Source organism: Phytophthora ramorum (genome assembly GCF_020800215.1).
Source record: "Phytophthora ramorum isolate Pr-102 chromosome Unknown Phyram_PR-102_s0013, whole genome shotgun sequence".
NCBI classification, from domain to species: Eukaryota; Oomycota; class Peronosporomycetes; order Peronosporales; family Peronosporaceae; genus Phytophthora; species Phytophthora ramorum.
The window spans coordinates 1464762-1486245 of record NW_027150659.1 but is presented as its reverse complement, the minus strand read 5'-3'; positions in this window follow the sequence as shown (position 1 = coordinate 1486245).

Genomic DNA, 21484 nt, shown 5'->3' with positions numbered 1-21484 from the left:
GTGCGGATATTCGGATGCGGACTGGGCCGGCGACATCGAGTCTCGACGGAGCACAAGCGGCTACGCGTTCATGATGAACGGCGGATGCATCAGCTGGAGGAGCAAGAAGCAGCGGACGGTGGCGCTGTCTTCAACGGAAGCAGAGTACATGGCGCTATCGGAGGCGACACAAGAGGCAGTGTGGCTCAAGGTGTTCCTGTGCGAGCTCGGCGAGATGGCAAGCGATGAAGCGGTCAAGATCTACGAGGACAACCAAGGCTCCATCGCGTTGGCCAAGAACCCGCAGTTCCACAAGCGCACCAAGCACATCGACATTCGCTACCACTTCGTGCGCGAGAAGGTGGAAGACGGTCAAGTGGTGCTGCAGTATGTTTCGACAACCGACATGCTGGCGGACATGATGACGAAGGCGATCACTGCGGTGCAGTTCCAAGTTCTTCGGACCAAGCTCGGGATCCAAGGTGCAATCGCTGTCGAGTCGAGTGGGAGTGTTGTCAAGAAGGCGCCTCGGGCAGCTGCCGTATACCGGTAGGATACCGGTATGACCTTCACTCAGTGGGACCGCAATCATTCCTGTGTTGACGGGACGCTGATGATGGGACGCGGGACACTGATGATGGGACGCTGTTTACGCTACGGGGATTACGGGACACGTGGGTACAAGATTGTGGGTACAAGATGGGCATCCACGTGGCAGTCGCTGATTGGCTGAAGCAACTCAGTATCCGGTAAGGAATCCAGTAGAGTGTATCCAGTAGAGAATCCAGTAGGCTTAGAGGTAGCAAGGGAGTTTGCGAACTAAGGACCTAAATCAATCACTTTGCATTTTGCCATCAACCGACCAAAGCCTTTTCTCCTTCACGCGAAACACGCATCTGCAGCCGATCGCCTTGCGTCCCTTCGGCAGTGGTACGACATCCCACGTGTCGTTCTTGAGCAGCGAGTCACACTCCGAGTCGCACGCCTCCTTCCACTTGACTGCGTCGCTGGATTCCATCGCCGACTTGAACGTGGTCGGCATTTCTCCCACTGAATCCACGACGTACGCAGCTTCGAAGTCTTGACTTTCTTGAGCCGCAGCAGACATCTCGTCCAGAGTCTGGTGTCGACTCTGCGACGCATACCGCTTGGCACTTGGAACCTCCGTGACTTCCTCCAGTGACTGCGTCCGCGGGTGTCGCTTGTTGCCGGGCCCGAAGTCTTCGTCCCGCGCAGCTTCCTCCTCTTCCTCTTGATGGAAGGTATGGATCTTGACACCGAAGCTTGACGGAGCGGAGGGAGGGCAGCACTCTGGGCGAGACCGGAGCGGAGACTGGAAACCACTTGAGGGGTAGAACGAAGATTCGAAAGTGATTGATTGAGGTCTTTAGCTCGCTAGCCTTCTCGCTACTCTAGACCTACTGGGTACACACTACTTGATTCTTTACTGGATACTGAGTTACTTCAGCCAATGAGAGAGCGCCACGTCGAAGCCCATCTTGTACCTACAATCTTGTACCCACAGGTGGCGTAATCGACAGTGGCGTAATCCTTGGTGGCGTAATCGGCGTGGGTTCGGATTGGACCTGTTCGGGTTAACCGGTTCACGGTCAACAACCGATACCAAACCGGTAACCCTCCATACCCTCAATACGCCCCCTCAATGCGAAGTCCCATGAATGCCGAGAGCCGCCGTCAGCTCCGTGTGGCGTGGTCCCGCAAGCGCCTTGGTCATGATGTCCGCCAGCATCACAGAAGTCTCGCAATACTCGAGCTTCACTTCACCGCGTTTCACTTCGTCGCGGATGTGGTGGTACTTGATGTCGATGTGCTTGGCGCGGCCGTGGTTCACCGGGTTCTTGGTCATCTTGATGCACGACTGGTTGTCTTCACGGATCATGAGTTCGGGTCCCGTCTCGTTGGCAGCCGCCAGAATCTCGCACAGCAGGCGATGGATCCACTTTCCCTCTTGGATAGCCAGACTGAGCGCGATGTACTCCGCTTCGCTCGTGGACAGCGACACACTTGACTGCTTCTTGCTTCCCCAGCTCACAGGCGCACTCATGAGCATGAACGTGTAGCCTGAAGTGGACTTGCGGTCCGCGAGGTCGCCGGCCCAGTCCGCGTCCGAGTAGCCACGAAAGTCGATCTTGTCGCTCGGCTTGAAGCAGATGCCATGCGTCTTGGTGCCTTGCAGGTAGCGAAAGATGCGCTTGACCGCAACCCAGTGTTCCTCTTGGGGGTTCTCCATGAAGCGCGACACATAGCCAACGGCGTACGCGATGTCCGGGCGCGTGGCGGTCATCAGGTGCATCAGCGCACCAACAGCTTCGCGAAACGGAGCGTTCACCTTGGTCGCCGCGTCGCTTGGAACCAGTCGCGTGCTCATGTCCACCGGACTCACCACAGCCTTGCATTCGTCCATGGCGAAGCGTTTCAGGATATCGTCCACGTAGCGACGCTGGCACATGGTCACGCTGCCGTCCGGGCCGTCCACCAGCTCGATCCCAAGAACAAACGCGCACTTGCCGCTGTCGGTCATCTCGAAGCGCGTCTTGAGGTCCGTCTTCGTGCGTGCGATCAGCTCGGGCGAACTCCCGGTAATCAGCACGTCGTCCACGTACACCAGCACGAGCACGCAGTGACCGTCCACCACCTTGATGTAGAGGCACGGATCGAAGGCCGACACTTGGAAGCCGATAGAGCACATGAACTCGTCGAAGGTCTCGTTCCACACGCGCGAAGCTTGCTTGAGACCGTAGATGGCCTTCACCAGTTCCAGGCAGTCGAAGCCACCATCCAGCTCAACGCCTTCGGGAACCACGCAGAACACCACCTCCTTCATGATCCCGTACAGGAACGCTGTCACGACGTCGAGTTGGTCGAGGGGCCAGTCGAAGTACTTGGCGATCGCGATGATCATGCGCAGCGTCACGTACTTGACCACGGGCGAGAACGTCTCCGTGTAGTCGATGCCGTACTTCTGCTTGAAGCCCTTGGCCACGAGGCGCGCCTTGTACTTCTCGATCGAGCCGTCCGCTTTGCGCTTGATCTTGAACACCCACTTGGTGCCGATGGCGCGCTGGCCGCTGGGCAACTTGGCAGCTCGAAACACACCACGCAGTCGCATCGACTTGAGCTCCGCGCGGATTGCCTTGCGCCAGTGCACTTGATCCGGACCGTTCACAGCCTCTTGGAACGTCGTCGGCTCCGATAGATCGGCTGCTGCTTCCACAGCGTTGGCACTGGCACGCCAAAACACTGGAGGCGTCGAGTCGTCGTCTTCATCTTGGTCCCCAGACTTTTCTTCTTCGTCGGGTTCAGCTCGGCGCGAGGAGGATACGTCCGGCGCACTTGCTTCTTCTAAGCCAGCTCGGTGGCGAACGGGGCGCGATCTCCTGGCAGTGTCATCGTCGCCACTCGGTCGGCTCTTGCGCTTCCCCGCCTGCTTGAAGCTCGTTTGGCGCGGTCCATCGGTGTCGTCCAGGTCCAGCGCGTCCAGGTCCAGCGCAGCATCATCGACGTCTTCATCCGAAGTATGCGCCGAAAGTCCAAAGGCCGACTCATCGAAGTTGACATCGCGACTGACAACCACCTGCCCCGCCTCGATGTCATAAAGTCGATACGCCTTGGACACTTCTTCGTAGCCGAGGAACAACCCGGCGCGAGCCTTGGGGTCCCACTTGCGCCGCTTTTCCTTCGGCGTCAGGATGTACGTCTGGCATCCGAACACACGCATGTGCTTCACACTTGGCTTGGACTTGTACACGATCTCGAATGGAGTCTTGTGCTCCACCTTGGGTGACGGCAGGCGGTTCTTCACGTAGATGGCCGTCATGGCCGCCTCAGCCCAGAAACACTTGTCCAACTTGGCGTGATGCAGCATGCTGCGGCCGATCGTGACGATGGTCCGGATGGCGCGTTCTGCCGTGCCGTTGGTCTGGTGCGCGTACGGAACCGTGGTTTGCTGCTCGATTGATGGAAGGTATGGATCTTGGACACCGTGAAGCTTGACGGAGCGGAGGGAGGGCAGCACTCAGGGCGAGACCGGAGCGGAGACTGGAAACCACTTGAGGGGTAGAACGAAGATTCGAAAAGTGATTGATTGAGGTCTTTAGCTCGCTAGCCTTCTCGCTACTCTAGACCTACTGGATACACACTACTTGATTCTTTACTGGATACTGAGTTACTTCAGCCAATGAGAGAGCGCCACGTCGAAGCCCATCTTGTACCTACAATCTTGTACCCACAGGTGGCGTAATCGACAGTGGCGTAATCGTCGGTGGCGTAATCGGCGTGGGTTCGGATTGGACCTGTTCGGGTTAACCGGTTCACGGTCAACAACCGATACCAAACCGGTAACCCTCCATACCCTCAATACGCCCCCTCAATGCGAAGTCCCATGAATGCCGAGAGCCGCCGTCAGCTCCGTGTGGCGTGGTCCCGCAAGCGCCTTCGTCATGATGTCCGCCAGCATCACAGAAGTCTCGCAATACTCGAGCTTCACTTCACCGCGTTTCACTTCGTCGCGGATGTGGTGGTACTTGATGTCGATGTGCTTGGCGCGGCCGTGGTTCACCGGATTCTTGGTCATCTTGATGCACGACTGGTTGTCTTCGCGGATCATGAGCTCGGGTCCCGTTTCGTTGGCAGCCGCCAGAATCTCGCACAGCAGGCGATGGATCCACTTGCCTTCTTGGATAGCCAGACTGAGCGCGATGTACTCCGCTTCGCTCGTGGACAGCGACACACTTGACGGCTTCTTGCTTCCCCAGCTCACAGGCGCACTCATGGCCATGAACGTGTAGCCGGAAGTGGACTTGCGGTCCGCGAGGTCGCCGGCCCAGTCCGCGTCCGAGTAGCCACGAAAGTCGATCTTGTCGCCCGGCTTGAAGCAGATGCCATGCGTCTTGGTGCCTTGCAGGTAGCGAAAGATGCGCTTGACCGCAACCCAGTGTTCCTCTTGGGGGTTCTCCATGAAGCGCGACACATAGCCAACGGCGTACGCGATGTCCGGGCGCGTGGCGGTCATCAGGTGCATCAGCGCACCAACAGCTTCGCGAAACGGAGCGTTCACCTTGGTCGCCGCGTCGCTTGGAACCAGTCGAGTGCTCATGTCCACCGGACTCACCACAACCTTGCACTCGTCCATGGCGAAGCGCTTCAGGATGTCGTCCACGTAGCGACGCTGGCACATGGTCACGCTGCCGTCCGGGCCGTCCACCAGCTCGATCCCAAGAACAAACGCACACTTGCCGCTGTCGGTCATCTCGAAGCGCGTCTTCAAGTCCGTCTTCGTGCGTGCGATCAGCTCGGGTGAACTCCCGGTAATCAGCACGTCGTCCACGTACACCAGCACGAGCACGCACTGACCGTCCACCACCTTGATGTAGAGGCACGGATCGAAGGCCGACACTTGGAAGCCGATAGAGCACATGAACTCGTCGAAGGTCTCGTTCCACACGCGCGAAGCTTGCTTGAGACCGTAGATGGCCTTCACCAGTTCCAGGCAGTCAAAGCCACCATCCAGTTCGACGCCTTCGGGAACTATTGAGGGTATAGAGGGTTACCGGTTTGGTATCGGTTGTTGACCGTGAACCGGTTAACCCGAACTGGTCCAATCCGAACCCACGCCGATTACGCCACCGACGATTACGCCACTGTCGATTACGCCACCTGTGGGTACAAGATTGTAGGTACAAGATGGGCTTCGACGTGGCGCTCTCTCATTGGCTGAAGTAACTCAGTATCCAGTAAAGAATCAAGTAGTGTGTATCCAGTAGGTCTAGAGTAGCGAGAAGGCTAGCGAGCTAAAGACCTCAATCAATCACTTTCGAATCTTCGTTCTACCCCTCAAGTGGTTTCCAGTCTCCGCTCCGGTCTCGCCCAGAGTGCTGCCCTCCCTCCGCTCCGTCAAGTTTCACGGTGTCCAAGATCCATACCTTCCATCAGGTTATGAGCCCAAGCACCATGTCCTCTGCCCACGACGCCTCCACCAAGGTCTCCATCGACAAGTTCAACGGAGACAACTACGCGACGTGGAACCGCTACATGCGTGGCGTGTTCCTGACCAAGTCGGTGTGGCATGTCGTGAACCGAGAGACGACGCCGAGCTTCACGGACTCGCGGCCCAAGGACGAGTACGTCAAGTCGAGCAACATCGCGTTCGGACTGATGTTGCTCCACATGGACGCGGACTACCACCATGTGGTCGACGACTGCGAGGAAGCGTGGGTTGCGTGGACGCGCCTGAAGACGCTGTACGGTGGTTCGCAGAAGGCTGGTCGCATCTACCTGAAGCGCCAACTCTTCAGCATGGAGATGTCGGAAGGCGGGAACGTGTTGCATCACTGCAACGAGGTCCTCAACATCAGCGCCAAGCTCAGCAGCATCGGTGCCAAGATGGAGGACGAGGACGTGGCGATCTGCCTGTTGCGCAGTCTCCCCAAGAGCTACGAGAACGTCGTGCTGAACTTGGAGATGAGCAGCGCTGAGCTGCGATCGCAAGACGTCGTGAAGGTGCTGACGAATGAGCACATCAAGCGGCAAGGCGAGAAGACGGCGACGGTGAAGACGGAGGACGCGGCCAAGGCGTTCAACACCGACCGAGAGTCTCGCCAGTGCACGTACTGCGGGAAATTGGGGCACACGATCGACAAGTGCTGGACCAAGCAGAAGGACGAGAATCGGGGCCCAAGACGCGGCGGCAATGGCAATGGCCGTGGACGCGGGGCCAACAATGCCCAGTGGAGGAACGACGACGCCAGCTACGACTACGGCTACGGCTATGATCGAGTGGCGTTCGCGGTCTCACTGGAGTGTGGCATTTCGACGGGCAAGGATATGCTCGGCATGTGGGCGGTCGACAGCGGCGCAACGCACCACATCTGCAACGACAAGGCCAAGTTCGCCCATTTGATTGAGCGAAACGAGGGCGAACTTTCGGTGGCCGACGGCAACAAGGCGGCCATCATGGGTGTGGGGACCATCGTGGAACGAGTGGTTCTGCCCAACGGCGACGAGCGCGACATCGAGATCAGGAACGCGCTGTACGTGCCGAGCATGAGCAAGAATCTGCTCTCGGTGCCACAGATCAACAAGAGTGGTCTGTTCCAAGTCGTGTTCGACGGCACCCAGATGCGCGTTGCGAACAAGGCCTCCAAGCAAGTGGTGGCGGCGGCGAACCTCGTGGATGGCCTCTACTGGCTCCAGACGCCTCAGCGATCGGCGAATGCGGCGACCAGTGGGAAGACGGTCGACCTGCACGCGCGTATGGGTCACGCTCCGGTGGAGGTGCTTCGCAAGATGGTCGACAACGACATGATCAAGGACGCGAAGGCACCTTCCAAGTCGAGTGGACCAAGCGTGTGTCGCGGCTGTCAGCAAGGCAAAATGGTCCAGAAGCCGTTCCCAAGCAACCGTGACAAGCGCCGCTACGACACGTTCGAGCTGCTCCACTTCGACATCTGCGGCCCCATGGAAGAAGAGTCTCTGGGTGGCAGCAAGTATTTGCTGCTGATCGTGGACGAAGCCAGCGGATGCATGAAGGGGTTCTGCCTGCGTGCCAAGTCGGAGAGCGAAGACTGCATCAAGACGTACGTCACGAAGGTGCAGACGCAGTTCGGCAAGAAGGTCAAGTTTGTGCGGCACGACGGAGCTCGTGAGTTCGCGACCAACTCGCTCAAGGCCTTCTACGAAGTCGAAGGCATCGAGCAGCAAACCACGGTTCCGTACGCGCACCAGACCAACGGTGTTGTCAAGAAGGCGCCTCGGGCAGCTGCCGTATACCGGTAGGATACCGGTATGACCTTCACTCAGTGGGACCGCAAGCATTCCTGTGTTGACGGGACGCTGATGATGGGACGCGGGACACTGATGATGGGACGCTGTTTACGCTACGGGGATTACGGGACACGTGGGTACAAGATTGTGGGTACAAGATGGGCATCCACGTGGCAGTCGCTGATTGGCCGAAGCAACTCAGTATCCGGTAAGGAATCCAGTAGAGTGTATCCAGTAGAGAATCCAGTAGGCTTAGAGGTAGCAAGGGAGTTTGCGAACTAAGGACCTAAATCAATCACTTTGCATTTTGCCATCAAGCGACCAAGCCTTTTGGTTATGAACCCAAGCCCCGTCTTCCCTGCCCAAGACCCCGACTACGCCTTCGCCATGGACGCCACCCCGACCACGACCGCCCGCATCAACAAGTTCAACGGAACCAACTTCCACACGTGGAAGTTCAAGATGCAGATGGTGCTCGAGGAGCGCGAACTGTGGGAAGTGACGAGTGGGGAAGTGAAGCTGGAGCACTGCATGACCACGGCGGATCAAGCGACGTTCAAGAGGAAGTCGCGTAAGGCGCTGGCGATCATCTGTCTCGCGATGGAGGACTCGCAGCTGCCGCTGGTTCGCTCGGCCAAGGACGCGCATGATGCATGGTCAAGACTGGAAGGACACTTCGAGAAGAAGAGTTTGGCCAACAAGCTCTTTCTTCGTCGGCGTTTCTTCACGACGATGATGGACGAAGGTGATGATGTGCTGGAGCACATCAACAAGCTCAAGACGCTGGCGGAGCAGCTCGACGCGGTTGGCGCTCCGGTCAGCGAGGACGACTTGGTGATCACGCTTCTGGGCAGTCTGAGCGAGTCGTACCAGTTCCTGATCACGGCGTTGGAGTCGAGAGCCGACTCGCTGTCGTGGGAACTCGTGACGTCTCGGCTGCTGCATGAGGACATGAAGCGCAAGGAACAAGGTGGCGGCGGCGTCGACGGAGCCGCGCACGGCCAAGGTCAAGCGTTCATGACGAGAGACAACAAGCGCAAGGGCCGACCGGTGAAGAAGACCGGCGCGTGCCACAACTGCGGCAAACAAGGACATTGGATCGCGGAGTGTCCCTCGCGGATCCAGAACGACGCTGAGCGATATCGGTCGCAGCGTGCGAACGTCGCGCAGGACGAAGAAGATCCTGGCGACTACCTTTTCTCGGTTGGTCGTACGAGCAGTACCGCCAAGCCGAGTGACATGTGGCTGGTCGACTCGGGTGCGACGCAGCACATGACGAGTTCCAAGACGTACATGAGGAACTACAAGAAGATGGCTCCGGTGGACGTGCATCTCGCGGACGACGGTGTGGTTCAGGCGGTGGGGACCGGCGACATTGTCATGTCGATGAAGACGCCGCGCGGCATGAAGAAGGGTGTGCTCACGAATGTGTGGCATATCCCGAAGCTGTCGCGCAACCTGTTTTCGGTCGGCCGCTTCACCAAGGACGTCGGGCCAGTGACCTTCGAGAGCGACGGGTGCTTCGCGGACAACAAGGGTCTCAAGTGGCAGCTCGGCGCTCGTGAGGGCAAAGGGCTGTTCAAGCTATGCATGACTCCGATGATGCCTGACGAGGCCAATGCGGCAAGTTCGAAGGATCGCCAAGGGGACACCACGTCGTACCTCTGGCACCTCCGACTTGGTCACATTGGCCATGGCGGTCTAGACGCCATCGTCAAGAAGAGCTACGGTGTTGGCATCGACATGGCGTCGGTGAAGCAGTGGGAGCTGTGCGACGGGTGTGCACTCGGCAAGCAAACGCGAGTGAGCTACATGAAGTCGTCCCCGAACCGTGCCAAGCAAGTGCTGGAGGTGGTTCACAGCGATGTGTGCGGCCCTATGCAGACGCCAACGTTTGGGGGCAAGCGCTACTTCGTCACGTTCATCGACGACAAGTCGCACTTCTGCGTCGTGTACTTGCTGAGGAACAAGTCCGAGGTGGCTGCCAAGTTCGCGGAGTTTGTGGCGTTTGCTGAAACTCAGACCGGCAAGCGCGTGCAGACACTCCGGAGCGACAACGGTGGCGAGTACACCTCCGGCGCGATGGCCAAGTTCTGCGCGGACCGCGGTATCAAAAGGCTTTGGTCGGTTGATGGCAAAATGCAAAGTGATTGATTTAGGTCCTTAGTTCGCAAACTCCCTTGCTACCTCTAAGCCTACTGGATTCTCTACTGGATACACTCTACTGGATTCCTTACCGGATACTGAGTTGCTTCAACCAATCAGCGACTGCCACGTGGATGCCCATCTTGTACCCACAATCTTGTACCCACGTGTCCCGTAATCCCCGTAGCGTAAACAGCGTCCCATCATCAGTGTCCCGCGTCCCATCATCAGCGTCCCGTCAACACAGGAATGATTGCGGTCCCACTGAGTGAAGGTCATACCGGTATCCTACCGGTATACGGCAGCTGCCCGAGGCGCCTTCTTGACAACACTCCCACTCGACTCGACAGCGATTGCACCTTGGATCCCGAGCTTGCTCCGAAGCACACTGAACTGCGTTGCAGGAATTGCCTTCGTCATCATGTCCGCCAGCATGTCCGTTGTCGAAACATACTGCAGCACCACTTGACCGTCTTCCACCTTCTCGCGCACGAAGTGGTAGCGAATGTCGATGTGCTTGGTGCGCTTGTGGAACTGCGGGTTCTTGGCCAACGCGATGGAGCCTTGGTTGTCCTCGTAGATCTTGACCGCTTCATCGCTTGCCATCTCGCCGAGCTCGCACAGGAACACCTTGAGCCACACTGCTTCTTGTGTCGCCTCCGATAGCGCCATGTACTCTGCTTCCGTCGAAGACAGCGCCACCGTCCGCTGCTTCTTGCTCCTCCAGCTGATGCATCCGCCGTTCATCATGAACGCGTAGCCGCTTGTGCTCCGTCTTGACTCGATGTCGCCGGCCCAGTCCGCATCCGAATATCCGCACATACCCAGGCTGTCTTCCCGTGAGAACTCGAGTCCATGCGTAGGCGTCGCTTGGAGGTACCGCAGCACACGCTTGAGGGCTTGCCAATGCGTCGGACACGGGTCGGCAGAGAACTGGCTCAGCACTCCCACTGCAGCAGCCAGGTCCGGACGCGTTGCCACCATCAAGTACATGAGAGCACCGACGGCACTCCGATACGGCACGTTCTTCATCGTGTCTTCATGCTGGCAGCCACCCTCACACATGTTCTTGGTCAGCTTGAGTCCGGGGTCTTGCGGCGTCTTCACAGGCTTGCTGTCTTGCATGCCGAACTTGGTCAGGATGGACTTGAGAAACTTGGTCTGCCGCACCGTCATTTTTCCGGAGCCGTGGTCGTTCTTGATCTCCATCCCGAGGAAGTACTCCAGCTCGCCGAGGTCCGTCATCTCAAACCGCTTGCTCAACGCGTGCTTGGTCGATTCCAACAGCTCGTCGTTGCTGCTAGCGAGGACCAAGTCGTCGACGTAGAGCGCCACGAAGTGTTGTCAAGAAGGCGCCTCGGGCAGCTGCCGTATACCGGTAGGATACCGGTATGACCTTCACTCAGTGGGACCGCAATCATTCCTGTGTTGACGGGACGCTGATGATGGGACGCGGGACACTGATGATGGGACGCTGTTTACGCTACGGGGATTACGGGACACGTGGGTACAAGATTGTGGGTACAAGATGGGCATCCACGTGGCAGTCGCTGATTGGCTGAAGCAACTCAGTATCCGGTAAGGAATCCAGTAGAGTGTATCCAGTAGAGAATCCAGTAGGCTTAGAGGTAGCAAGGGAGTTTGCGAACTAAGGACCTAAATCAATCACTTTGCATTTTGCCATCAACCGACCAAAGCCTTTTGGTTATGAGCCCAAGCCCCGTCTTCCCTGCCCAAGACCCCGACTACGCCTTCGCCATGGACGCCACCCCGACCACGACCGCCCGCATCAACAAGTTCAACGGAACCAACTTCCACACGTGGAAGTTCAAGATGCAGATGGTGCTCGAGGAGCGCGAACTGTGGGAAGTGACGAGTGGGGAAGTGAAGCTGGAGCACTGCACGACCACGGCGGATCAAGCGACGTTCAAGAGGAAGTCGCGTAAGGCGCTGGCGATCATCTGTCTCGCGATGGAGGACTCGCAGCTGCCGCTGGTTCGCTCGGCCAAGGACGCGCATGATGCATGGTCAAGACTGGAAGGACACTTCGAGAAGAAGAGTTTGGCCAACAAGCTCTTTCTTCGTCGGCGTTTCTTCACGACGATGATGGACGAAGGTGATGATGTGCTGGAGCACATCAACAAGCTCAAGACGCTGGCGGAGCAGCTCGACGCGGTTGGCGCTCCGGTCAGCGAGGACGACTTGGTGATCACGCTTCTGGGCAGTCTGAGCGAGTCGTACCAGTTCCTGATCACGGCGTTGGAGTCGAGAGCCGACTCGCTGTCGTGGGAACTCGTGACGTCTCGGCTGCTGCATGAGGACATGAAGCGCAAGGAACAAGGTGGCGGCGGCGTCGACGGAGCCGCGCACGGCCAAGGTCAAGCGTTCATGACGAGAGACAACAAGCGCAAGGGCCGACCGGTGAAGAAGACCGGCGCGTGCCACAACTGCGGCAAACAAGGACATTGGATCGCGGAGTGTCCCTCGCGGATCCAGAACGACGCTGAGCGATATCGGTCGCAGCGTGCGAACGTCGCGCAGGACGAAGAAGATCCTGGCGACTACCTTTTCTCGGTTGGTCGTACGAGCAGTACCGCCAAGCCGAGTGACATGTGGCTGGTCGACTCGGGTGCGACGCAGCACATGACGAGTTCCAAGACGTACATGAGGAACTACAAGAAGATGGCTCCGGTGGACGTGCATCTCGCGGACGACGGTGTGGTTCAGGCGGTGGGGACCGGCGACATTGTCATGTCGATGAAGACGCCGCGCGGCATGAAGAAGGGTGTGCTCACGAATGTGTGGCATATCCCGAAGCTGTCGCGCAACCTGTTTTCGGTCGGCCGCTTCACCAAGGACGTCGGGCCAGTGACCTTCGAGAGCGACGGGTGCTTCGCGGACAACAAGGGTCTCAAGTGGCAGCTCGGCGCTCGTGAGGGCAAAGGGCTGTTCAAGCTATGCATGACTCCGATGATGCCTGACGAGGCCAATGCGGCAAGTTCGAAGGATCGCCAAGGGGACACCACGTCGTACCTCTGGCACCTCCGACTTGGTCACATTGGCCATGGCGGTCTAGACGCCATCGTCAAGAAGAGCTACGGTGTTGGCATCGACATGACGTCGGTGAAGCAGTGGGAGCTGTGCGACGGGTGTGCACTCGGCAAGCAAACGCGAGTGAGCTACATGAAGTCGTCCCCGAACCGTGCCAAGCAAGTGCTGGAGGTGGTTCACAGCGATGTGTGCGGCCCCATGCAGACGCCAACGTTTGGGGGCAAGCGCTACTTCGTCACGTTCATCGACGACAAGTCGCACTTCTGCGTCGTGTATTTGCTGAGGAACAAGTCCGAGGTGGCTGCCAAGTTCGCGGAGTTTGTGGCGTTTGCTGAAACTCAGACCGGCAAGCGCGTGCAGACACTCCGGAGCGACAACGGTGGCGAGTACACTTCCGGCGCGATGGCCAAGTTCTGTGCGGACCATGGTATCGTGCAGAAGTTCACGCCGCCGTACACGCCTCAGCTGAACGGAGTGGCCGAGCGGATGAACCGGACGTTGGTGGAGTGTGCGCGCTGCATGCTGGAACATGCCGGATTGCCCAAGACGTATTGGGGTGAAGCGGTGATGACGGCTGCGTTCCTCCGTAATCGGTGTCCGACACGCGCCGTCAGCCACGACAAGTCTCCGCACCAAGTTTGGACTGGCAAGAAGCCGCTGCTGGCGAACCTGAAAGTGTTCGGTTGCCACGCGTATGTGCACGTGCCGAAGGCGAAGCGCACCAAGTTCGACGCTCGGTCGGTGCGCTGTCGGTTCCTGGGGTACTCGGAGCACGAGAAAGCGTATCGATTCGAAGAACTGGAGAGCAGTCGCGTGCTGGTGAGCCGCGACGCGCAGTTCATGGAAGACGTCTTCGACAGTGGGAGACGTGACTACCATCAGAGGGAGGTGGTGGTCATTCAAGATGAAGAGACGACGGATCAAGATTCGTCGCAGTCGGATGAAGACGACAACGAAGAGGTGGAAGAAGAGGAAGCTGCGCGGGACGAAGACTTCGGGCCCGGCAACAAGCGACACCCGCGGACGCAGTCGCTGGAGGAAGTCACGGAGGTTCCAAGTGCCAAGCGGTATGCGTCGCAGAGTCGACACCAGACTCTGGACGAGATGTCTGCTGCGGCTCAAGAAAGTCAGGACTTCGAAGCTGCGTACGTCGTGGATTCAGTGGGAGAAATGCCGACCACGTTCAAGTCGGCGATGGAATCCAGCGACGCAGTCAAGTGGAAGGAGGCGTGCGACTCGGAGTGTGACTCGCTGCTCAAGAACGACACGTGGGACGTCGTACCACTGCCGAAGGGACGCAAGGCGATCGGCTGCAGATGGGTGTTTCGCGTGAAGGAGAACCAAGCTGGAGAGATTGAGCGGTTCAAGGCGCGACTGGTGGCCAAGGGGTTTTCGCAGAAGTACGGCATCGACTACGACGAGACCTTCGCACCCGTGGCCAAGTTCACGTCGATCCGGATCGTACTGAGTCTGGCTGCCAAGTATGGTCTCAAGCTGCACCAGATGGATGTCAAGACTGCGTTCCTCAACGGTGTGCTGGACGAAGACATCTACATGGCACAGCCGGATGGCTATGTGGACGAAGACCACCCGGACCACGTGTGCAAGCTCAAGCGGTCGCTGTACGGACTGAAGCAGTCGCCGCGCATGTGGAACCAGACCATCGACGACTTCATGCTCAAGCTGGGGTTCAAGAAGTGCGAGTCCGACCACTGCGTCTACCTCAAGCGTGACGGCCAAGACATGATCTTCGTGGCGCTCTACGTCGACGACTTGGTCCTCGCTAGCAGCAACGACGAGCTGTTGGAATCGACCAAGCACGCGTTGAGCAAGCGGTTTGAGATGACGGACCTCGGCGAGCTGGAGTACTTCCTCGGGATGGAGATCAAGAACGCCCGCGACTCCGGAAAAGTGACGGTGCGGCAGACCAAGTTTCTCAAGTCCATCCTGACCAAGTTCGGCATGCAAGACAGCAAGCCTGTGAAGACGCCGCAAGACCCCGGACTCAAGCTGACCAAGAACATGTGTGAGGGTGGCTGCCAGCATGAAGACACGATGAAGAACGTGCCGTATCGGAGTGCCGTCGGTGCTCTCATGTACTTGATGGTGGCAACGCGTCCGGACCTGGCTGCTGCAGTGGGAGTGCTGAGCCAGTTCTCTGCCGACCCGTGTCCGACGCATTGGCAAGCCCTCAAGCGTGTGCTGCGGTACCTCCAAGCGACGCCTACGCATGGACTCGAGTTCTCACGGGAAGACAGCGTTGGTATGTGCGGCTATTCGGATGCGGACTGGGCCGGCGACATCGAGTCAAGACGGAGCACAAGCGTGTTGTCAAGAAGGCGCCTCGGGCAGCTGCCGTATACCGGTAGGATACCGGTATGACCTTCACTCAGTGGGACCGCAATCATTCCTGTGTTGACGGGACACTGATGATGGGACGCGGGACACTGATGATGGGACGCTGTTTACGCTACGGGGATTACGGGACACGTGGGTACAAGATTGTGGGTACAAGATGGGCATCCACGTGGCAGTCGCTGATTGGCTGAAGCAACTCAGTATCCGGTAAGGAATCCAGTAGAGTGTATCCAGTAGAGAATCCAGTAGGCTTAGAGGTAGCAAGGGAGTTTGCGAACTAAGGACCTAAATCAATCACTTTGCATTTTGCCATCAACCGACCAAAGCCTTTTCGAAGATCATGTCTTGGCCGTCACGCTTCAGGTAGACGCAGTGGTCGGACTCGCACTTCTTGAACCCCAGCTTGAGCATGAAGTCGTCGATGGTCTGGTTCCACATGCGCGGCGACTGCTTCAGTCCGTACAGCGACCGCTTGAGCTTGCACACGTGGTCCGGGTGGTCTTCGTCCACATAGCCATCCGGCTGTGCCATGTAGATGTCTTCGTCCAGCACACCGTTGAGGAACGCAGTCTTGACATCCATCTGGTGCAGCTTGAGACCATACTTGGCAGCCAGACTCAGTACGATCCGGATGGACGTGAACTTGGCCACTGGTGCGAAGGTCTCGTCGTAGTCGATGCCGTACTTCTGCGAAAACCCCTTGGCCACCAGTCGCGCCTTGAACCGCTCAATCTCTCCAGCTTGGTTCTCCTTCACGCGAAACACCCATCTGCAGCCGATCGCCTTGCGTCCCTTCGGCAGTGGTACGACATCCCACGTGTCGTTCTTGAGCAGCGAGTCACACTCCGAGTCGCACGCCTCCTTCCACTTGACTGCGTCGCTGGATTCCATCGCCGACTTGAACGTGGTCGGCATTTCTCCCACTGAATCCACGACGTACGCAGCTTCGAAGTCTTGGCTTTCTTGAGCCGCAGCAGACATCTCGTCCAGAGTCTGGTGTCGACTCTGCGACGCATACCGCTTGGCACTTGGAACCTCCGTGACTTCCTCCAGCGACTGCGTCCGCGTGTGTCGCTTGTTGCCGGGCCCGAAGTCTTCGTCCCGCGCAGCTTCTTCCTCTTCTTGCTCTTCTTCGTTGTCGTCTTCATCCGACTGCGACGAATCTTGATCCGTCGTCTCTTCATCTTGAATGACCACCACCTCCCTCTGATGGTAGTCGCGTCTCCCACTGTCGAAGACGTCTTCCATGAACTGCGCGTCGCGGCTCACCAGCACGCGACTGCTCTCCAGTTCTTCGAATCGATACGCTTTCTCGTGCTCCGAGTACCCCAGGAACCGACAGCGCACCGACCGAGCGTCGAACTTGGTGCGCTTCGCCTTCGGCACGTGCACATACGCGTGGCAACCGAACACTTTCAGGTTCGCCAGCAGCGGCTTCTTGCCCGTCCAAACTTGGTGCGGAGACTTGTCGTGGCTGACGGCGCGTGTCGGACACCGATTACGGAGGAACGCAGCCGTCATCACCGCTTCACCCCAATACGTCTTGGGCAATCCGGCATGTTCCAGCATGCAGCGCGCACACTCCACCAACGTCCGGTTCATCCGCTCAGCGACTCCGTTCAGCTGGGGCGTGTACGGCGGCGTGAACTTCTGCACGATACCGCGGTCCGCACAGAACTTGGCCATCGCGCCGGAAGTGTACTCGCCACCGTTGTCGCTCCGGAGTGTCTGCACGCGCTTGCCGGTCTGAGCTTCAGCAAACGCCACAAACTCCGCGAACTTGGCAGCCACCTCGGACTTGTTCCTCAGCAAGTACACGACGCAGAAGTGCGACTTGTCGTCGATGAACGTGACGAAGTAGCGCTTGCCCCCAAACGTTGGCGTCTGCATGGGGCCGCACACATCGCTGTGAACCACCTCCAGCACTTGCTTGGCACGGTTCGGGGACGACTTCATGTAGCTCACTCGCGTTTGCTTGCCGAGTGCACACCCGTCGCACAGCTCCCACTGCTTCACCGACGTCATGTCGATGCCAACACCGTATCTCTTCTTGACGATGGCGTCTAGACCGCCATGGCCAATGTGACCAAGTCGGAGGTGCCAGAGGTACGACGTGGTGTCCCCTTGGCGATCCTTCGAACTTGCCGCATTGACCTCGTCAGGCATCATCGGAGTCATGCACAGCTTGAACAGCCCTTTGCCCTCACGAGCGCCGAGCTGCCACTTGAGACCCTTGTTGTCCGCGAAGCACCCGTCGCTCTCGAAGGTCACTGGCCCGACGTCCTTGGTGAAGCGGCCGACCGAAAACAGGTTGCGCGACAGCTTCGGGATATGCCACACATTCGTGAGCACCCCCTTCTTCATGCCGCGCGGCGTCTTCATCGACATGACAATGTCGCCGGTCCCCACCGCCTGAACCACACCGTCGTCCGCGAGATGCACGTCCACCGGAGCCATCTTCTTGTAGTTCCTCATGTACTTCTTGGAACTCGTCATGTGCTGCGTCGCACCCGAGTCGACCAGCCACATGTCACTCGGCTTGGCGGCACTGCTCGTACGACCAACCGAGAAAAGGTAGTCGCCAGGATCTTCTTCGTCCTGCGCGACGTTCGCACGCTGCGACCGATATCGCTCAGCGTCGTTGTGGACCCGCGAGGGACACTCCGCGATCCAATGTCCTTGTTTGCCGCAGTTGTGGCACGCCCCGGTCTTCTTCACCGGTCGGCCCTTGCGCTTGTTGTTGTTGACCATGAACGCTTGACCTTGGCCGTGCGCGGCTCCGTCGACGCCGCCGCCACCTTGTTCCTTGCGCTTCATGTCCTCATGCAGCAGCCGAGACGTCACGAGTTCCCACGACAGCGAGTCGGCTCTCGACTCCAACGCCGTGATCAGGAACTGGTACGACTCGCTCAGACTGCCCAGAAGCGTGATCACCAAGTCGTCCTCGCTGACCGGAGCGCCAACCGCGTCGAGCTGCTCCGCCAGCGTCTTGAGCTTGTTGATGTGCTCCAGCACATCATCACCTTCGTCCATCATCGTCGTGAAGAAACGCCGACGAAGAAAGAGCTTGTTGGCCAAACTCTTCTTCTCGAAGTGTCCTTCCAGTCTTGACCATGCATCATGCGCGTCCTTGGCCGAGCGAACCAGCGGCAGCTGCGAGTCCTCCATCGCGAGACAGATGATCGCCAGCGCCTTACGCGACTTCCTCTTGAACGTCGCTTGATCCGCCGTGGTCGTGCAGTGCTCCAGCTTCACTTCCCCACTCGTCACTTCCCACAGTTCGCGCTCCTCGAGCACCATCTGCATCTTGAACTTCCACGTGTGGAAGTTGGTTCCGTTGAACTTGTTGATGCGGGCGGTCGTGGTCGGGGTGGCGTCCATGGCGAAGGCGTAGTCGGGGTCTTGGGCAGGGAAGACGGGGCTTGGGCTCATAACCAAAAGGCTTTGGTCGGTTGATGGCAAAATGCAAAGTGATTGATTTAGGTCCTTAGTTCGCAAACTCCCTTGCTACCTCTAAGCCTACTGGATTCTCTACTGGATACACTCTACTGGATTCCTTACCGGATACTGAGTTGCTTCAACCAATCAGCGACTGCCACGTGGATGCCCATCTTGTACCCACAATCTTGTACCCACGTGTCCCGTAATCCCCGTAGCGTAAACAGCGTCCCATCATCAGTGTCCCGCGTCCCATCATCAGCGTCCCGTCAACACAGGAATGATTGCGGTCCCACTGAGTGAAGGTCATACCGGTATCCTACCGGTATACGGCAGCTGCCCGAGGCGCCTTCTTGACAACAGTATCGTGCAGAAGTTCACTCCGCCGTTCACGCCTCAGCTGAATGGAGTGGCCGAGCGGATGAACCGGACGTTGGTGGAGTGTGCGCGCTGCATGCTGGAACATGCCGGATTGCCCAAGACGTATTGGGGTGAAGCGGTGATGACGGCTGCGTTCCTCCGTAATCGGTGTCCGACACGCGCCGTCAGCCACGACAAGTCTCCGCACCAAGTTTGGACTGGCAAGAAGCCGCTGCTGGCGAACCTGAAAGTGTTCGGTTGCCACGCGTATGTGCACGTGCCGAAGGCGAAGCGCACCAAGTTCGACGCTCGGTCGGTGCGCTGTCGGTTCCTGGGGTACTCGGAGCACGAGAAAGCGTATCGATTCGAAGAACTGGAGAGCAGTCGCGTGCTGGTGAGCCGCGACGCGCAGTTCATGGAAGACGTCTTCGACAGTGGGAGACGTGACTACCATCAGAGGGAGGTGGTGGTCATTCAAGATGAAGAGACGACGGATCAAGATTCGTCGCAGTCGGATGAAGACGACAACGAAGAGGTGGAAGAAGAGGAAGCTGCGCGGGACGAAGACTTCGGGCCCGGCAACAAGCGACACCCGCGGACGCAGTCGCTGGAGGAAGTCACGGAGGTTCCAAGTGCCAAGCGGTATGCGTCTCAGAGTCGACACCAGACGCTGGACGAGATGTCGGCTGCGGCTCAAGAAAGTCAAGACTTCGAAGCTGCGTACGTCGTGGATTCAGTGGGAGAAATGCCGACCACGTTCAAGTCGGCGATGGAATCCAGCGACGCAGTCAAGTGGAAGGAGGCGTGCGACTCGGAGTGTGACTCGCTGCTCAAGAACGACACGTGGGATGTCGTACCACTGCCGAAGGGACGCAAGGCGATCGGCTGCAGATGGGTGTTTCGCGTGAAGGAGAACCAAGCTGGAGAGATTGAGCGGTTCAAGGCGCGACTGGTGGCCAAGGGGTTTTCGCAGAAGTACGGCATCGACTACGACGAGACCTTCGCACCAGTGGCCAAGTTCACGTCCATCCGGATCGTACTGAGTCTAGCTGCCAAGTATGGTCTCAAGCTGCACCAGATGGATGTCAAGACTGCGTTCCTCAACGGTGTGCTGGACGAAGACATCTACATGGCACAGCCGGATGGCTATGTGGACGAAGACCACCCGGACCACGTATGCAAGCTCAAGCGGTCGCTGTACGGACTGAAGCAGTCGCCGCGCATGTGGAACCAGACCATCGACGACTTCATGCTCAAGCAGGGGTTCAAGAAGTGCGAGTCGGACCACTGCATCTACCTGAAGCGTGACGGCCAAGACATGATCTTCGTGGCGCTCTACGTCGACGACTTGGTCCTCGCCAGCAGCAGCGACAAGATGCTCCTCGACACCAAGCAGGCGCTCAGTCACCGCTTCGAGATGATGGACATGGGTCAGCTCAAGTACTTCCTCGGAATGGAGATCGAGCAAGACGTGGTGACTGGGAAGATGTCGATGCGGCAGACCAAGTTCGCCAAAGACATCCTGCAGAAGTTCAGCATGGACAAGAGCAACCCTGTCAAGACGCCACAGGATCCGGGTCTCAAGCTGACGAAGGCCATGTGCGAGGGCGGCTGCAAGCACGACGAGACCATGGTCAACGTGCCATACCGGAACGCGGTGGGATGCCTCATGTACCTCATGGTAGGCACTCGTCCGGACCTGGCAGCTGCAGTGGGAGTGCTGAGCCAGTTTGCAGCGGACCCGTGCCCGACGCACTGGCAGGCGCTCAAGAGGGTGTTCAGGTACATTCAAGGCACCAAGACGCACGGCATCGAATTTCAAGCAAGCTGCAACGATGGACTTCAAGGCTATTCGGATGCGGACTGGGCCGGCGACATCGAGTCAAGACGGAGCACAAGCGGCTACGCGTTCATGATGAACGGCGGATGCATCAGCTGGAGGAGCAAGAAGCAGCGGACGGTGGCGCTGTCTTCAACGGAGGCCGAGTACATGGCGCTATCGGAGGCGACACAAGAGGCAGTGTGGCTCAAGGTGTTCCTGTGCGAGCTCGGCGAGATGGCAAGCGATGAAGCGGTCAAGATCTACGAGGACAACCAAGGCTCCATCGCGTTGGCCAAGAACCCGCAGTTCCACAAGCGCACCAAGCACATCGACATTCGCTACTACTTCGTGCGCGAGAAGGTGGAAGACGGTCAAGTGGTGCTGCAGTATGTTTCGACAACGGACATGCTGGCGGACATGATGACGAAGGCGATCACTGCGGTGCAGTTCCAAGTTCTTCGGAGCAAGCTCGGGATCCAAGGTGCAATCGCTGTCGAGTCGAGTGGGAGTGTTGTCAAGAAGGCGCCTCGGGCAGCTGCCGTATACCGG